General features: G+C 43.7%; 1 pseudogene; it reads right to left on the reverse strand.

Annotated features, from left to right (window-relative positions):
* Positions 1–10090: 10090 nt before the first annotated feature.
* On the reverse strand, positions 10091–13343 carry LOC136543761 (anaphase-promoting complex subunit 5-like; annotated as a pseudogene).
* Positions 13344–16524: the final 3181 nt, after the last annotated feature.

Raw genomic sequence — 16524 nt, forward strand, 5'->3', positions numbered from 1 at the left:
TAAGCCCCACTGAGAAAGTAGCCGTTGGGGTCGAACTCCTGCAAATCTGCTACTGACCGGACGCTGAATCGTCCTGACCAGACGCGTCTGGTCGTCCCGACCGTTGCAGCCGTGAACTGCCGATCGGACGCTGCCAGCGTCCGGTCGCAGTTTCGCGCGCCTGGAACCTCTCTGTACTCGATCGGACGCTGATGCCCTGCGTCCGGTCGGTTGCCGCCAGCGTCCGGTCGCCTGTCTGCCGAGCCACCGGTCTAGCGTCCGGTCGCGCTTCTAGCGTCCGGTCCAGCGTCCGGTCGCCTCTGCGAGTTCGTTTCTTCGCGATCTTGCGTACAGCTTGGTTCCTATCTTCATGCTTGGACTTTGCTTGATATTTTGGGTCTTTTCTTATGCTCCTAAGGTCTTTCTTAAGGTGTTGATCATTAGATTATCACATCGTCTTTGTCCAAGTCATGTCTTGCACCCTGTTGGACTACAAAACAAACATTTGCAAATTCATTAGTCCAATTTGGTTGTGTTGGTCATCAAACACCAAAATCCAAAGTAAATGGACCAAGGGTCCATTTTCCTTACAATCTCTCCCTTTTTGGTGATTGATGACAACACAACCAAAGCAAGCAAATGATAGAGATTTTGAAATTTAAAAAACTACCTACTTGCTAGGATGCAATGCAAATGGCAAATTTATATGATGCTAGAAAATCCTACTCAGATACTAATCGAAGACCATCTTACCCTTACAAAAGTCCCTATGTGTCATTATGGATTCCTATAAATTTTATCATTACTTAGTCTAATCTATAATCCACTTTCCTCCCTTTCTTGGACCATAACCACTTGTAGATATCAACTTGATGCTTGCCTTTGGTCCTTTAAATTCTTCCCCTTTGGCATCAAACATCGAAAAAGAAGACATTAGTAGCACAAGGGAGGGTCAAATTTCGTGATCCTTTGTGTATAGAATGGATCACAAAATTTGACTCTCACATTATATAGACTAAGCTCCCTCTAAATGTATGCATACATATGGTAGAAAGCAAAGCATATGCATAAATAGCAATTTATTGCACAAGAGAGTTTAATCTATATAATGTATAGAGAAAGCATATAAATATGAAATGCAAACAACATGATGATGCTAATTGAAGAATGATGCTTAACTCCGGGGACTCTAATTTTCTTACAATGAGACTACTACACATGTGATAGTTTTTTTTAAATGATACCATTTGAACAAGTGTTAGTCTCAAAGCATCCAAGTTGTAGATTAAGCTCCCTCTAAATTTGTGCACACAAGTGTTGAATACTTGTAAAATTTGTGCACATTGATTTAAGTATCAAAATACCACTTGAAAGATGATATTTGTGAGAGATTATCTATAATTTGGACTATGGCACATATTAGATAATTAATTGTAAAATAAGCTATGTGCCGTGCTCCTAAACAATTTTAAACCATGTAGGTTTGCTCCAAGGGTTGATAATAAAACCGAGCAAGCCTACCATATGATATGCCTATTGAATGCATGACAAAATATTTAAGCATGTAAATGCAAACATTAGGCATAAAAGATAACTAGATGCTTTAAGGGTATACCAATTGAAAGATAATACCAATTGAAACAAATGCTAATTGGAAGTAATGACATCTAGTTACCTAACATGGGAAGGGAAATTTGGGTTCATAGTATTCACTAATCTACTTGACAATGACTTTCTTCATCATGATGCACCCCATGTAATGCACCCAAACTTTGCCAAGTTTTCAAATTCCCCGAGGTCTGATGGATTTCTCACTTCCCTTTCAGGATCCAAACCTTCTTGGTGCTCTTCATGTTGGAAATGATTTCTTTTAGCACCCAAAAGCGTTTGACCCCATTGTTTGCTTGCTTGTTCACCTTGATGATCACCACATTGTCGTTTTTCTTCTTCGTCAAGAGATAAGGTGTGGAGGCCTTCTTGTCCACCTTGTTGGTGTAGGTGTTGGAGAGCTTGCTTGTTTGCTTTTTCTTCTTCTTCTTTGCTCCTCCCCTATTCTTCACCTTGCACTCATAGGACTTGTGGCTTTCTTTGTGGCATACGTAGCAAACCACGGTTTGTCCTTCATCAAGCTTCTTCACTCCTTTGATGGTGTTATCTTGATGAAGTTGGGTTTGCTTCGCCTTGCCTTTCACTTGAGTCAAGTCCTTAGTGAGGCGAGCTACTTCTTGCTTGAGTTGCTCATTCTCTTTTGCAACCTCTTGTGTGCATGTATCTACAATCACTTTCTCAACACAAGCTTGGTTGCATAAATGTGAGTCTAAACATAAATCATTGTAAGAGGTAGATGCATCCTTTTTAATTATGTCATTTCTTTTAGATGCCTTAGTGGGGGTATTTTTGACGGCCTTAAGATTAGCAACTTTATTTGTTAGCTCATCACAATGTTTGCACATGATTTCCATTTTAGTAAGCAAACTTTGATAATCATTTTGTGAGCTAGCTAACTTTTCTTTTAATTTTTTATTTTTCTTTTCAAGTTGCTTATCATTAATTGTGCATGCACTTGTTGCACTAGCCTCAAGTTGCTCAATTTTAGTAGATAGTTCAACATTGAGATTTGTAAAGTTTTTATATTGTTCAAGCAAATTCTTGTATGCTTCTTATGAACCACCTAGCTCTTCTTTTAAATTTTTGAGCTTCTTTTATTGACTAGTGCAAAATTTAGCATATTTAAGATTTTATTGCACAATTATATTATAAGAAGGTAAATCATCATCACTATCACTCTCACTAAAGGATGAGATTTCGTTACCTCGTGCCATAAGGCACACACGAGAAGAGCTTGATGATGAGTGCTTGTGACCTCGCCTCTTGTGATGGTTTTTTTCTTCACTTGAAGAATCATCCCATGACCTTATTGTTGTGAGGGCTTTGTTCTTGCACGTCTTCTTCTTTGTCTTGGGTGTGGGCTTGTTTGGACAAACTTTCACAAAGTGCCTCAACTCGTCATATCCATAGCATCCCCTCTTTCTTTGCTCGTTTCTTTTATTAGTGAAAACGAGGTCTTGAATTTGGATGGGCACACCCTTGACATTGAGCCTTTGGATCATCTTCTCCACCTTGTTGATTAATTTGATTGATTCTTCATCAAGGTCGGAGGTGGAGGAGGAAGATTGATCATCATCACTTGAATCTTCATCATCATCATCCTCATCTTCTTCTTCACTTGAGGAGCTTGAGCTTGAGCTTGACTCAACTTTCTTGCCCTTCATCTTCTTCTTCTCGCTACAAGCGAGAGCTTTGCCTTTGCTTGATAAAGATGCTTCTCCTTGACCCATCTTACGTGACATTTCAAATGCCACTAGCTTTCCAATGACAATGTCTGGGGTCATGGTGCTCAAGTTATCCATGTTGTGAAGGATGGTGATGATGCTTGCATATTTATTTTGTGATAGAACGGAGATGATCTTCCTCACTATGTTCGCATCATCTAGCTTTAATAATCCTATTGAATGGAGCTCATTGATGATTAGATTCAATCGAGAATACATATCACGAACAAGCTCAACATCATTTATAGCAAAGGAATCATAATTTTGCTTGGCTAGACAATGTTTTTGCTCACGGACATTACTTGTGCTGTCATGGAGCTCTTGGAGTTTTAACCAAATTTTATGTGCCGTATTTAAGGTGAACACTTGGTTAAACACATCCATGCTAAAAGATTCAAACAAGCAATTCTTAGCTCTAGCATTGAAATGCATTTCTTTTTTGTCACTCTTTGTGGGTTTTTTGGGATTCTTGATGGGTTTCATCCCGTCACGAGTGACTCTTCATACACCTAAATCAACTGCCTCAAGGTGGCAAGCCATTCTAGCTTTATAGTATGGAAAGTTAGTGCCATCAAATTGTGGAGGTCTAGCGGTATCCATCCCAACCACTCTACAATGGCATCGGCTCAACGGTGGTTAAGCCAAAGGTCCAAATATGAGCCAACCAGCTCTGATACCAATTGAAGGGATCGTGACGCCTAAGAGGGGGGGTGAATTAGGCATCACTTTAAAATTATAACTCTAAACTATGGCCTCTTTTTCTAACCCTAGCAAAACATATGCAATAGATAAGCTATCTAGATGTGCAACTATGGTTTTGCTAGTGTGTTGCTATCTCTACCACAAACATAGTAAAGTAATCAATGTAAATGCGGAAGCTAAAGAGCAAGGTAGAGATATGCAAACTCCCGTCGACGACTCCGGTATTTTTACCGAGGTATCGAGAAGCGCGCAAGCTTCCCCCTAGTCCTTGTTGGAGCCCCTCGCAAGGAATCCCTCACAAGGGTCAAGCTCCCAGTCAGGTAACTCCGTGGATAGCCTCGGGCCTTCCCCACGCGCAAGTGGGTCTCCGACGTGCCTTCCGGCAAGCCTCTCCCGGATGCTCCCCGCCGCCTTCACTATCAAGCTTTCGGCCGAAACGCTGCGGGCCTTGTTCCCTCTGGTATACGGTGGCGGCCACACCACAAACGCGGTTGGTGTGATCTCGCAAGACTTCAAGCCCCTCTGATGTACAACACTTGTGCTCACAAGCACGGGGTGGCAAGAGGTATGCAAACCTCACTTAAACACTAGGCAAACACCTAGAGCAAGCGCATAAGCGGTGGTCTAATCAACCTAAGCACTTCGCAAAGCACTTATGCTAATCACCTAATAAAACACTAAGCACTATGCATGTGGAGATCACTCAAATGGTGTATCAACACTCTTGGTATGTTTTCTTAGCTCCACACATCTCAAATGGCCGGTTGGGGGTTGTATTTATAAGCCCCACTGAGAAAGTAGCCGTTGGGGTCGAACTCCCGCAAATCTGCTACTGACCGGACGCTGAATCGTCCTGACCGGACGTGTCCGGTCGTCCCGACCGTTGCAGCCGTGAACTATCGATCGGACGCTGCCAGCGTCCAGTCGCCTGCCACCGGACGCGTTCGGTCATAGTTTCGCGCGCCTAGAACCTCTCTGTACTTGATCGGATGCTGATGCCCTGCGTCCGGTCGGTTGTCACCAGCGTCCGGTCCTTGCGTCCGGTCGCCTGTCTGCGGAGCCACCGTTCCAGCGTCTGGTCGCCTCTGCGAGCTCATTTCTTTGCGATCTTGCGTACAGCTTGGTTCCTATCTTCATGCTTGGACTTTGCTTGATATCTTGGGTCTTTTCTTGTGCTCCTAAGGTCTTTCTTAAGGTGTTGATCATCGGATCATCACATCGCCTTTGTCCAAGTCATGTCTTGCACCCTGTTGGACTACAAAATAAACACTTACAAATTCATTAGTCCAATTTGGTTGTGTTGGTCATCAAACACCAAAATCCAAAGTAAATGGGCCAAGGATCCATTTTCCTTACAGTTTAGAACAACCATTGTCCAAAACCGAATTGGAGCCAAAGAGCAGTGTAGCTGCGTTTCTCATCTTTTGAGTCTTGACCTCGGTTGCTTTTGGGGGAAAATACAGTTGGAAATGATGCTCGTTCTGCAATGCTAGTTTTAAGTAGGATCAGAATGCTACCGATTATACTAGCCACTGTTGCCCGTGTTTCGCTGCGGGTAATATACTTGGTATAGGAAAAATCTTGGAAAATATGACTTATATGTCTAATATGTTTTCTTATCATGTTGCTATGAAAGGTTGGTCTCTTTGGTACATTAAATGGGAAAATATAGGAAGGAAAGGTAACATGGTTTTTTTCATTACAATGTTGTAAACGAACATAGAGGTTGGTTGTCATTATATGGTGTCTATTCTAGGTCAGCAAATCAATGAGATGTTAGTGGAAAGAAGTATTTGATGGAGTTGGGCTTAACAACTAACACACTTAGATTCAAAGCACAACATTAGCTAGGATTATATTATAGGCGCAAAGAGCAAAAACTACAACACAAGCACGTCTCCTAACGTGAGGGTTTATAAAAGAATGAATTAGGATCCACTCTCCTTAGGCGAAACTACAACATATTTCGTAAATCTAGAATTACACGAAAGATTACACAACGCCGAACACTAAATTATACTGGGATTTAAAGTTACATAGTTAAGAGCAATCTAGTACAACCAAGGCTTACTCTAGAAGTCGGGATAGACGAGGGCAATGGAGAAACAATAAGATAATGATTATCCAAAACATGGCGTATGATCAACAGATCCAGAAACAGGAGACTAAGAAGTCAAACATCGTGAACCCTAAGACCAAACTAACTAAGGGTAGACTTGAACTTCTTTGAAAACCAGATCCCTTCTTCTCAGATTACACCATCGCCTCTGTCAGACGAACCTAGTTCCACAATGACGACTGGATCTCGTAGCTCTGCTTCGGATTCGAGAGGGATGGGGATGAAGAAGAAGAGCAAGGACCAAGGGCATCTTATAGTGGTGAACAGAGATGGGGCGCAGTGCATCGGAAGTGGAGACGACATGGATGGGATACACTGCTGGTTCATGATGTGGGGATAAAGTCGGCCATGGCGCACTCCCTGTGCAAGCGAGCGGAGGGGGGGAATAAAGGAGAGGAGAGAGTGTTCGCTCGACGAGGGAGATGTGCGGGCGGCTGTGTCCCCAAAAGAAGAAAGAAGGGAGGGGGGTCCGGTACGGGGATGAGGATGAGGATCAAGAGCGGACCGGAGGCCAGAAAAAGGACAAGCGCACAGTGCACGAGGACGGCAAGTGCGGCATGATGTCGCGGACATGCGAGGACATGGTGCTAATGGGCCCGACACCGACGGCGTCCACGGGGCACACGGTGATAGCGACACGACGTGCGTAGCGTGGTCGAGCTGGGCACAGTGCTTGGGACCTGACATCCACTCAGGCTTTTCTAAGCACTCCCTACTACCCAAGGCTAACTTTTCCTAGGTGTTCTTCTTTCCTTCTCTTTCTTGTCCACAATATGCGTCAACCTTTATATGAAGTGAGATCGCAACATACATGCTTCCTCTGAAACCATCGTCTCTTGTTTTCTTTGAGAGAACACTATTTCATCAACCTGTTGTGGATTTCCCATTCAAACACCCAAATATTTGTATCAAAAGTGGTATGGCGGTGTAACTTGGTAAAGGTACTTGGTCAATAACCTCGATGCCAGCGCATGCCGAGCAGCGTCACCATGTGTCAGTTGCTCCATAGGGGCCCTCGGTTTCACTACGGCACCAAAAGCTATTAACTAGGCAACTACTACCAACTTACACATAATAAAGACGGTGAGGTCATAGACCACAGAATCAAAGGAGTATTGCAAGGGAAGGTTCAAACAACAAGGGTTCCTTTCTCAACAAGGGACAAGGACTTCAAATCCAACAACGGATTTGATTTAAAGAGATTCAAGTGTTCTGCTAGGACATCCACAATTAATCGAGACAGTGTCCTATGTTATCCTATCATGGCTGGTCTGCTCGCATCCGAATGGTAATTTCTCTTGTAACCCACTTAACATCACGCTCGAAAACCCTAAGTATGTCTAACGAAACTTAAGGTAGATGGATGCAAGAACACAGTGAAATAAATAAAATGCATATTCTGAACGTCCTTATGCTGGTACAACACACAGGCACTTACTCTCCTATTCTCGACACATCGTTCACCTTTTCTATGATCGGACTACCTCAACAACAATGGACAAAATACAACAGAAAGATTACAATACCGGTGGACAGCGATGAAAGACACTACTAACTATGGGTACATCATCCCAAGGTAACTAATCTACTTTAGACCTCGCATCTTCATTCCTGGGCTCGACGGATTCTTCTACCGCCCTGGCTATGGATCTGCCTCCTCTCCTGGCAACGACTGAGTGAGAGAAATCAAGGGTTCTACTTCTGACACTTTCGAGGGTAGAGGTGCTGGTGGTACTGCAACACCGGTTCTCTTTTTCTGGTGGGTGGATAGGGATCCCCACCACGATCAAGGGATCCTACCGTTCAGCAGCCAGCGTCCTCCGCTTAGCCCTGGTGACAAGGTAGGCCTCTTCCAACTAATGGGCATGTCAATCTTCAGCCTCCTTCAGAGCTTCCGACATGGCAGTCTCTCGACTCTCAGCGGCTACCGCACTGGCATGCGCTTCGGCAAGCTGCACCTGGAGCATCCTAGAGAAGATCTCGGCTTCCTCGACTCGCCAAAGGCACTTCCTTAGCTTTGAGGCTTGCCGGTCATACTGCTCATCTAGAGCAAGCAGCTACGTGGTTAAGTGCACCATGGTAGGACTATCTTCTTGCGTATCTCGCCTTTGCAAAAGCCTCCATGTGAGCCCTCCATGGCCGTCGATTCTTTTCCAAAGGTGGAAAGAACCTCATGGGGTATGGGCAATGGGCTCTTCATAGATTTGGCAAAGGTACCACAAGTCTTTGCGGGCCACAACCTAGTAGGTGTCGATGAAGCAAAACCCGGTTGTGATCACATTCTAGGCTTTAGTGATGTCGGAGAACTCTTCACTCTTCCCAATATAGACGGTAATTTCACACTGCTTAGTGCCATGCTTTTCATACTCACGACCCTCATACTCAGAATGATCTTTGACTCCGAGCTTTTGCAGGGTGGCATGCAGGATCTTAGAAAAACCCTCAGTGTTCAGGCAGTAACTACTAACCTAGGCTCCTACCATCACTGGCGGTTGTTGCAAGGAAGGACTGAGCGAAAAGCTGGCTAAAAAGGAAAAGCTAGGTGAGCTAAAGTGCACCGGATGGTGGTACCAACAGCTAAGCCAGACCCTGCTTATAAAGGCAGAGCGGCCATTGATCCTCGTGCGGTCCACCAAGGTTCCAGCACGAGATCACTATAAATGAATCGACCGAATTTTTTGCATGTTCGAGGCGAGCGATGTCCGAGGCCATTAATGACTAATACAGCCACAAGACAAGGTTTCGACAAGAGCCTAGAAAAGAGTACAGGGAGACACGGGTCACGACAAGCGTGAACCATAGGCGACACAAAGCACAAAGCCATAGTTTAGCATTAACTCTAGAACAGGAATGAGTCAGGCATGCACCATACGACACGCGTGACACCTATGGATGGCGTATTTGCAAGCAATACGGGCACTACAATGCACAAATAGGATATGCATGAATGCACGTCCTCCTACTGTTGCCAACATATTGGGCAACCGTTCTTAGATTTTTGGCACACCGACCTCTCCCTGTAGCTAGTCGATACTATCGAACTATGCTCGGGGTCAGTGTACCTGTAGAGAGCTTAATTAAGCCTACCTAAGTCAGCAGAGTGCCATCTATCCTGGATACATAACCATAGTAATAGGGCTACTTATATAACTTCGCAGGCAACGCCCTAATTTTTTGAAAACAATTTGTTGTCAAGTTTTAGTTTAGAAATACTACTAGACAGCGTCCATACCAACCCTGCCGATGAATTAGTGTACAAACGATGTGATAGCTGCGAAACTCAAGGTCTTGTTTAGCTGCACATCAATTAATGTAACTAGGCCCATAGATTAGCCACTGAGCATTAAATTTAATAATCTATTTAGTATAATGTCCCATGTAATCAATCAATGAACAAACGTATGTTCACCATGTATAAATATCCAACATCAGTTAATGGAAAATATAGCCTAATCATTCTAATTTTCTCTTCTTGTTCTATTTACATTCAAACACATTACCAACACTGTTACTCTCTCTTGAGTTCACTAACGATAGGTGTCAGAAACTTCTCTTTTGAGTTCAAGAGAAACTCACCAATAATAACAGAACTCGATAAGAACAGAGGAAGAAGGGTTGATGTCTCCATCTCGATTTGATTAATGTCATGGAAGGATGAGACCTAACTACATTGAATGCTACGTCATAACTTGCTGATTGCCCTAGACTCCACACTACACAGCGACCACAGGACTCCACGCCCCCATCTCCATCTACGTGTAGCATTGTAGCCTGCCACCATGCAGGTCCAAAAGGCCACCACGCCCTCGCTAGCCTCTGACAGCAGGGCATGCTTACATACATGGCAGAGATGGTGTTGTTTCATCGATCTTACAAAGTTACAATATCCATCAATCGTCTCTTCCCAAGCAGCACGATTCAAGACACCCCACCCCGCACACGAGAGTGTGCCTTCCTACTAATAACAAGTTGTAGCTGAGGCTTCAAGCAGATCCAAGTTCAAAATGATTGGCTGGCTAACGCATAAGGAAGCCCAAGGACCGCATTGTCAGATTTCTAGGAGAATTAGAATAAAAAAAGTGTTAGCTTGCTCTGTGTAGAATTGCAATATTTTACTAGGTTCTAGTTAAAAAATGATGACTTACTTTATGCATTTCAGCAAGTAATAAAAGAATACTTGCATTCTCAACCTGCATGTTGTACTTGTAGCACGTAGAGAAAAGGGAATTGGCCACAGCTGCAGTCTGTGTGAAAAAGTCAAGTGTCAGATATTATTCTGTCAGTTCATGTTGAAATGTCCTAATATGGCTAGAGGGGGGTGAATAGCCTATTTAAAAATCTACAAATCAACTAGAGCAATTTGATTAGTATGACAAATAGCGAAAAACAAACTTGCTCTAGCTCTACAAGGGTTGCAAGCCACCTATCCAACAATTCTAGTTACAATGATTTCTAGGCACACAACTTGCAAAGTTACTACTCACTAAGAGCTCTCAATCTTTCTACTCTAAAGAGCTCCACTAAGCAAACTTAAATAGCAAAGCAAGCTCTCAAATCTAATTACACTAAAGAGCTTACTACAACTAATTTGCAAGAATGTAAACGAGTGAGTAGGATGGTTATACTGCCGTGTAGAGGAATGAATCAATCATAAGATGTATATGAAACCAATCACCAGGAGAATATCAAATGGCAAGAGACAACCAATTTTTCTTCCGAGGTTCACGTGCTTGCCAACACGCTAGTCCCCATTGTGTCGACCAACACTTGATGGTTCGGTGGCTAAGAGGTGTTGCACAAACCTCGTCCACACAATTGGACACCACAAGAACCTACCCACAAGTGAGGTAACTCAATGACATGAGCAATCCACTAGAGTTACCTTTCAGCGCTCCGCCGGGGAAGGTACAAATCCCCTCACAATCACCGAAGATGGCCACGAACAATCACCAACTCGTGCCAATCCTCCACCGCTACACCGAGCCGTCTAGGTGGTGGCAACCACCAAGAGTAACAAGCAAAATCCACAGCACAATACGAATACCAAGTGCCTCTAGATGCAATCACTCAAGCAATGCACTTGGATTCTCTCCCAATCTCACAAAGATGATAGATCAATGATGGAGATAAGTGGGAGGGCTTTGGCTAAGCTCACAAGGTTGCTATGTCAATGAAAATGTGCAAGAGGGTGAGCTTGAGCCGGCCATGGGGCTTAAATAGAAGCCCCCACAAAATAGAGCCGTTGGGCTCCTTACTGCACTGAACACGGGCCGACCGGATGCTCCGGTCAGATTGACCAGACGCTGGACCTTAGCGTCCGGTTGTGCAATGTGCGCCTCGTGTCATCGGCTTCAAACGCTGATCGCCCGATTACAACGATCAATTGATGACCGGACACGTTAGTTAGAAAGTGATCGGACGCTGGACCTTAGCGTCCGGTCATTTCCAGTAAGGTTCCAAACGTGAATTTTCACGACCGGACGCGTCCGGTCATGCCCAACCGGACTCACCTAGCGTCCGGCCACTCAATGTCTCCACTGTGCACCATATGTCAGCGTACGTCAGCATTGACCGGACGCACCCTACCAGCGTCCGGTCACTTTTAGCGCCAGCGTCTGGTCGAAGACCAAAACGCACGCTCACTGTTGCAACTGACCGGACACGCCAGTCCAACAGAGACCAGCGTTCGGTTACTTATAGTGACCTCCGTCTTTTCTGTCTAGGGCGCTGGTGGCACCGTCGGACTGTTCGCACTCTATGGGCGGACACTCCGCTGGTGAGGCTTCTAACCCTTGCTCAAATATGCCAACCACCAAATGTATCACCTTGTGCACATGTGTTAGCATATTTTCACAAAAGCATTGTCAAGGGTGTTAGCACTCCACTAGATCCTAAATGCATATGCAATGAGTTAGAGCATCTAGTGGCACTTTGATAACCGCATTTCAATGAGTTTCACCTCTCTTAATAGTATGGCTATCGATCCTAAATGTGATCACACTCGCTAAGTGTCTCGATCACTAAAACAAAATGGCTCCTACAATTTTTACATTTGCCTTGAGCCTTTTGTTTTTCTCTTTCTTCTTTTCCAAGTTTAAGCATTTGATCATCGCTATGCCATCACCATCGTCATGATCTTCACCATTGCTTCATCACTTGGAGTAGTGCTACCTATCTCATAATCACTTTGATAAACTAAGTTAGCACTTAGGGTTTCATCAATTAACCAAAACCAAACTAGAGCTTTCACATGTACTGGCATGATGAAGAGTGTACTCAGAATCAGGAAGGGCCCTGACCCCTATAAAACCTAAGGTAAGAGGGAGATGTCTTCCATGCAATGTGCTTGCAATTTGCATATATAAAAGGAAAATGCATTATTTCATTTTTTTCTTAATGAATGGAAAACAAATAAGATGAAATGCATACTTCTTGTGTAAATATAAGCAAAGAAGTGCACAGCCTGGCTAAACTGTTTTGCAGCAAGGAGAGTGCGAGCACGTCGTACACTAAATTCTGTCTTTAGCTCAATGTCTACTCCAGAAATAGAAGATGACAACACCCCAAACTCATCACAGATTTATTGCGCGGCTTTTAGATGCCCTCTAAGTAGATCAATTTTACGCAAATAATAACACATTAGATTATGGAAGCAAAATGCAACTACAAAATGAAGTGTAGAAACAGTTTTGTATCGATGAAGTGCGTGCTCATGTAGAATCTACATTCCTAAAAGCTAGATGTGCAAACTTGCTGACGATGGGAATTTCTTTTTAGCAAGCTTTAGAGCACAGAATGCAGCTGCAGATCAATCACATAACAGAAGGCCATAAGAAAAGGTCGATAAATACATGGCTCTTGGGACACTACACAGCCTATGGGCTATGGCACATTTGTGTACTGTGGTTGCATTATAGGAACTAACCTGAATATCATTTGAACACTGCCAGTTGTTGAATTAGCTCTACATATGCTAGAGATAACTCTGACGAACTATAACAGAAAATATAATAGCATCACAAATCTAGGTTCACAAAGCATCAGAGCTTTCATTTAAAAAGTTTAAAACTGTGTGAAATAGTTAAAGAATAGTTGCAACATAATTTATATAAAAAATAGAAAAGTTATTGAAAAGACACTAAATTTAGGCATTTAGCACATTCCCACCTTGCAGCATCCGCTGCATAAACCAGAGCATTCATCCGTACCATTGGAGCACTGTGAAGAGGGTTGACAAAATATGGAAATATTAATTTTCTTGAAATGGTACCGGTAGAGTGAAACTCCACTTTAAGATATGATTCAATAGGGACATAAAACAACCATAAAAGATAGTTAAAAGAATTGCTGACAATTTGGCAGTAAACAAGACAGATATGAGCATAGGGGAGGGGAGAGGGGGAGGGCGAGATTGAAGCAACAGAACACCAGGATCATAAAAGGTCTTATTTTTTATAGATGATAGAACTATAGAACAAACAGTGATGTACAGACCCTATTGTTACTAATATAAATAGACATAAGATCGATAATTCCTGGTACCAGATAAAATATGAATCAACAGTGCCCATAATGAGTCAAGCGCTATTAAATTGTTCATCATGTTCCTGCTCTTTCTTAGTTGCAAGACACTTGTTTGCTGCTTATCTAACCCACCCTTTTCCATAATACAACACTGTACAAGTGGGAGAATTCAGTATGACAAACCACTATGAACACTAAACCCTGACATTAACAAAAAATAGATACATACCTCCCATAGTGCTCCCAAGCGGTGGCTCTCAGCAAATATGCTGAGCCAGCTAATTGCAATATTGGTGCAAGTACTGGACTTGGTTGTGCATGATAATAGAAATTGTCGAAGTCATTAATATGTAATTTCTTGGTGTTCTTAGAACTTCTATGCCATGAATCAGAAGCAGCGGATAGATTCCTAAGCCACAAAGTGCTAAAACTACCATTATCATTTGAAGTGGAAAGAACATCTGCTCCAAAGTCAGTCAACACACGGGAACCTAATCTTAAATTCTGCCAAAAAAGGAGCAAGAGAAAATATGAATACTTTAATATAGAAGCAAACTTTACAGCCGCTCTGAAGGATGAGCATAAAATGTTTTGGAGTAAATGCAACATACCTTAATGACATCTGCAGGACATGTTCTAAGCTTTGTAGATGCATTAGGGCCAAAAGAGACTAGTGGCCTTTGGACATGCTGATAAACCAAGGAAGAAAATGTTCATAAACAAGGATGCTCTGAGTTGAAGCACATGAGTCTGTTCTTAAGCCACATCTAGCCTTTTCAAGACCAAAGTGACAGATGCCATAGTAACAGTAGCATGAATACAATGGTAACTACACTGTAAGTTTGAAGTTGTGCATCATGTTCAAACGTTGACGTAACTATGATAGGAGAACTGCACAGGAGGATAAGTAGAGAAATTTAAACATGACTAGGTAAAGAGATCTTCCTAAATCCTAATGTCAAACAGCAATAAATAGTAAATACTAGTAGCAGATTTCCTTTTTTCTCGAGCACATAGTAGAGTTGTGTATCATTATACTAATCAGATTCATCACATTTGCACAAAAACCAATCAGATTCATCGTGAAAAGAGAATTTCTAAAATCAAGCACATCAAAGCAGTTGAGAGAGAGATAGAGAAAGAGAGAGAGTCGATGCTCTTTAGATCCAGGATGGGAGATGCTATTCGCAAAAAGAAAAGATAGAATCTGCTCCTCCGTTGGCCACCAGAGATCTAGGACGCCGGATCTTGCTACTGGGGGAGAACTAGGACGACGCTGCCATCGCTGTTGTGGTGCAGCCGTGCAGGGCCACTGCTGGTCGCCAGGGAGCCATGCCGTCCTGGTTGAGAACGCGATTCGATGACACCGCCGCCGGAGGAGACCACGCCACCAGGGAACGCCGAGCGCGTAGGCCTAGGCATGCCATCGCAGAAGAGGAGGAGCAGCATCGGAGCGCTGGCCACCCGCCACCGATGCGTCCAGCCACCTACGGGGGAAGCCAGGGGATCTGCCCATCAGTGCCGCCACCAACCACGGCACGCAGACGTAGAGACGCCACTGGCAGCGTGAGGGCTGCTGATGCCATCGATGGGGTGGAGGATGAAGGCTGGAGCTCGAAGGGGATCAATCCATGATGCCCCTACACGGATCCTCCTCATCACCGGAGGGAGGGACGGGGTGGGTGGCCACCGCCGGATGTAGGGGGCCCTCGTCGACGCCAGTACCAGAAGGAGGGGAGGGGGGCAGTGCCGCCGGTGGGGTGGGGGCAGAGCCGCTAGCGGCATTGCAGCCGGGGAAGTCCGTAGCATGAAGAATATAAAAGGCACCGACGATTGAATGATGGCGAGGTTTGGGGATGGGATTCCCAGGACTAGAACGTGGAAAGGACGAAACAAAAATGATGGATGCATGTGTAAGTGCATGGTCGGTGAATTGTACTCGCATGCGTGCCGACCACCGTGCCTAATTAGGCACCGGTCATGTATGCCGAGAATCCACCATCCCCTGCTACGCGCCACCGTCCATTTGCGTGCCACGTACAATCACCAGGGAAACCCTGCTTTATTGAATGCATCCATGCACGGAGAAAGGCTGGTTGTGACGCGCCTCATCTGAGCCGTGGAATTTCTATCTAACGCACCAACTAAACAGAACGTACGTGGACACCCTGTGAGACCGCCGATTCGGCATGCCTTCATATCTTTAATGTTAGCTTGGTTGAAAAAAAAACTTCTATGCTATATGTAAGTATGAAGTGGAATGTCGGAGGAAGCACATTGGTAATAGGGCCTTGTTTAGATTGCAAGTTTTTTCACTCTCTCTTCATCACATCAAATCTTTGGACACATGCATAGAGTATTAAATATAGATAAAAAAATAACTAATTACACAGTTTGATTGTAAATTACGAAACGAATCTTTTGAGCCTAGTTAGGCCATGATTGGACAATAATTGTCAAATACAAACGAAAGTACTACAGTGCCAAATACTGATTCCTAACCTCAATCTAAACAAGGCCTAGGGGAGATATCAGGTGCGGAAAACCCAATATATGTGTGTGTGCTATGTGTGATGGCTTGCTGTTTCTGTTCCCACATCATATGCTAGTCTGATGTGGGTGAGGTTATCTTCACATATCTTCTCGCGAGTTGACATTTGCATTATTACTGGTGAGGTGCAGCGAGAAGCTGGTGTTGAAACTTTCTAGGGATTGCTGTTCTCATGGTGATCCTCCGTCTAAAACATTTGATCAAAGAGTGCAAGAAGAATTTTAAACGACGTGGTACTCTTAAGATGGCAGTCTATCGATTGATGATGATCACAAATATATGTGAATTAGTTGTTACCATGCATGAAGTTGAGGTAT

Source organism: Miscanthus floridulus, chromosome 3 (assembly GCF_019320115.1).
Source record: "Miscanthus floridulus cultivar M001 chromosome 3, ASM1932011v1, whole genome shotgun sequence".
Classification (NCBI taxonomy): Eukaryota; Viridiplantae; Streptophyta; class Magnoliopsida; order Poales; family Poaceae; genus Miscanthus; species Miscanthus floridulus.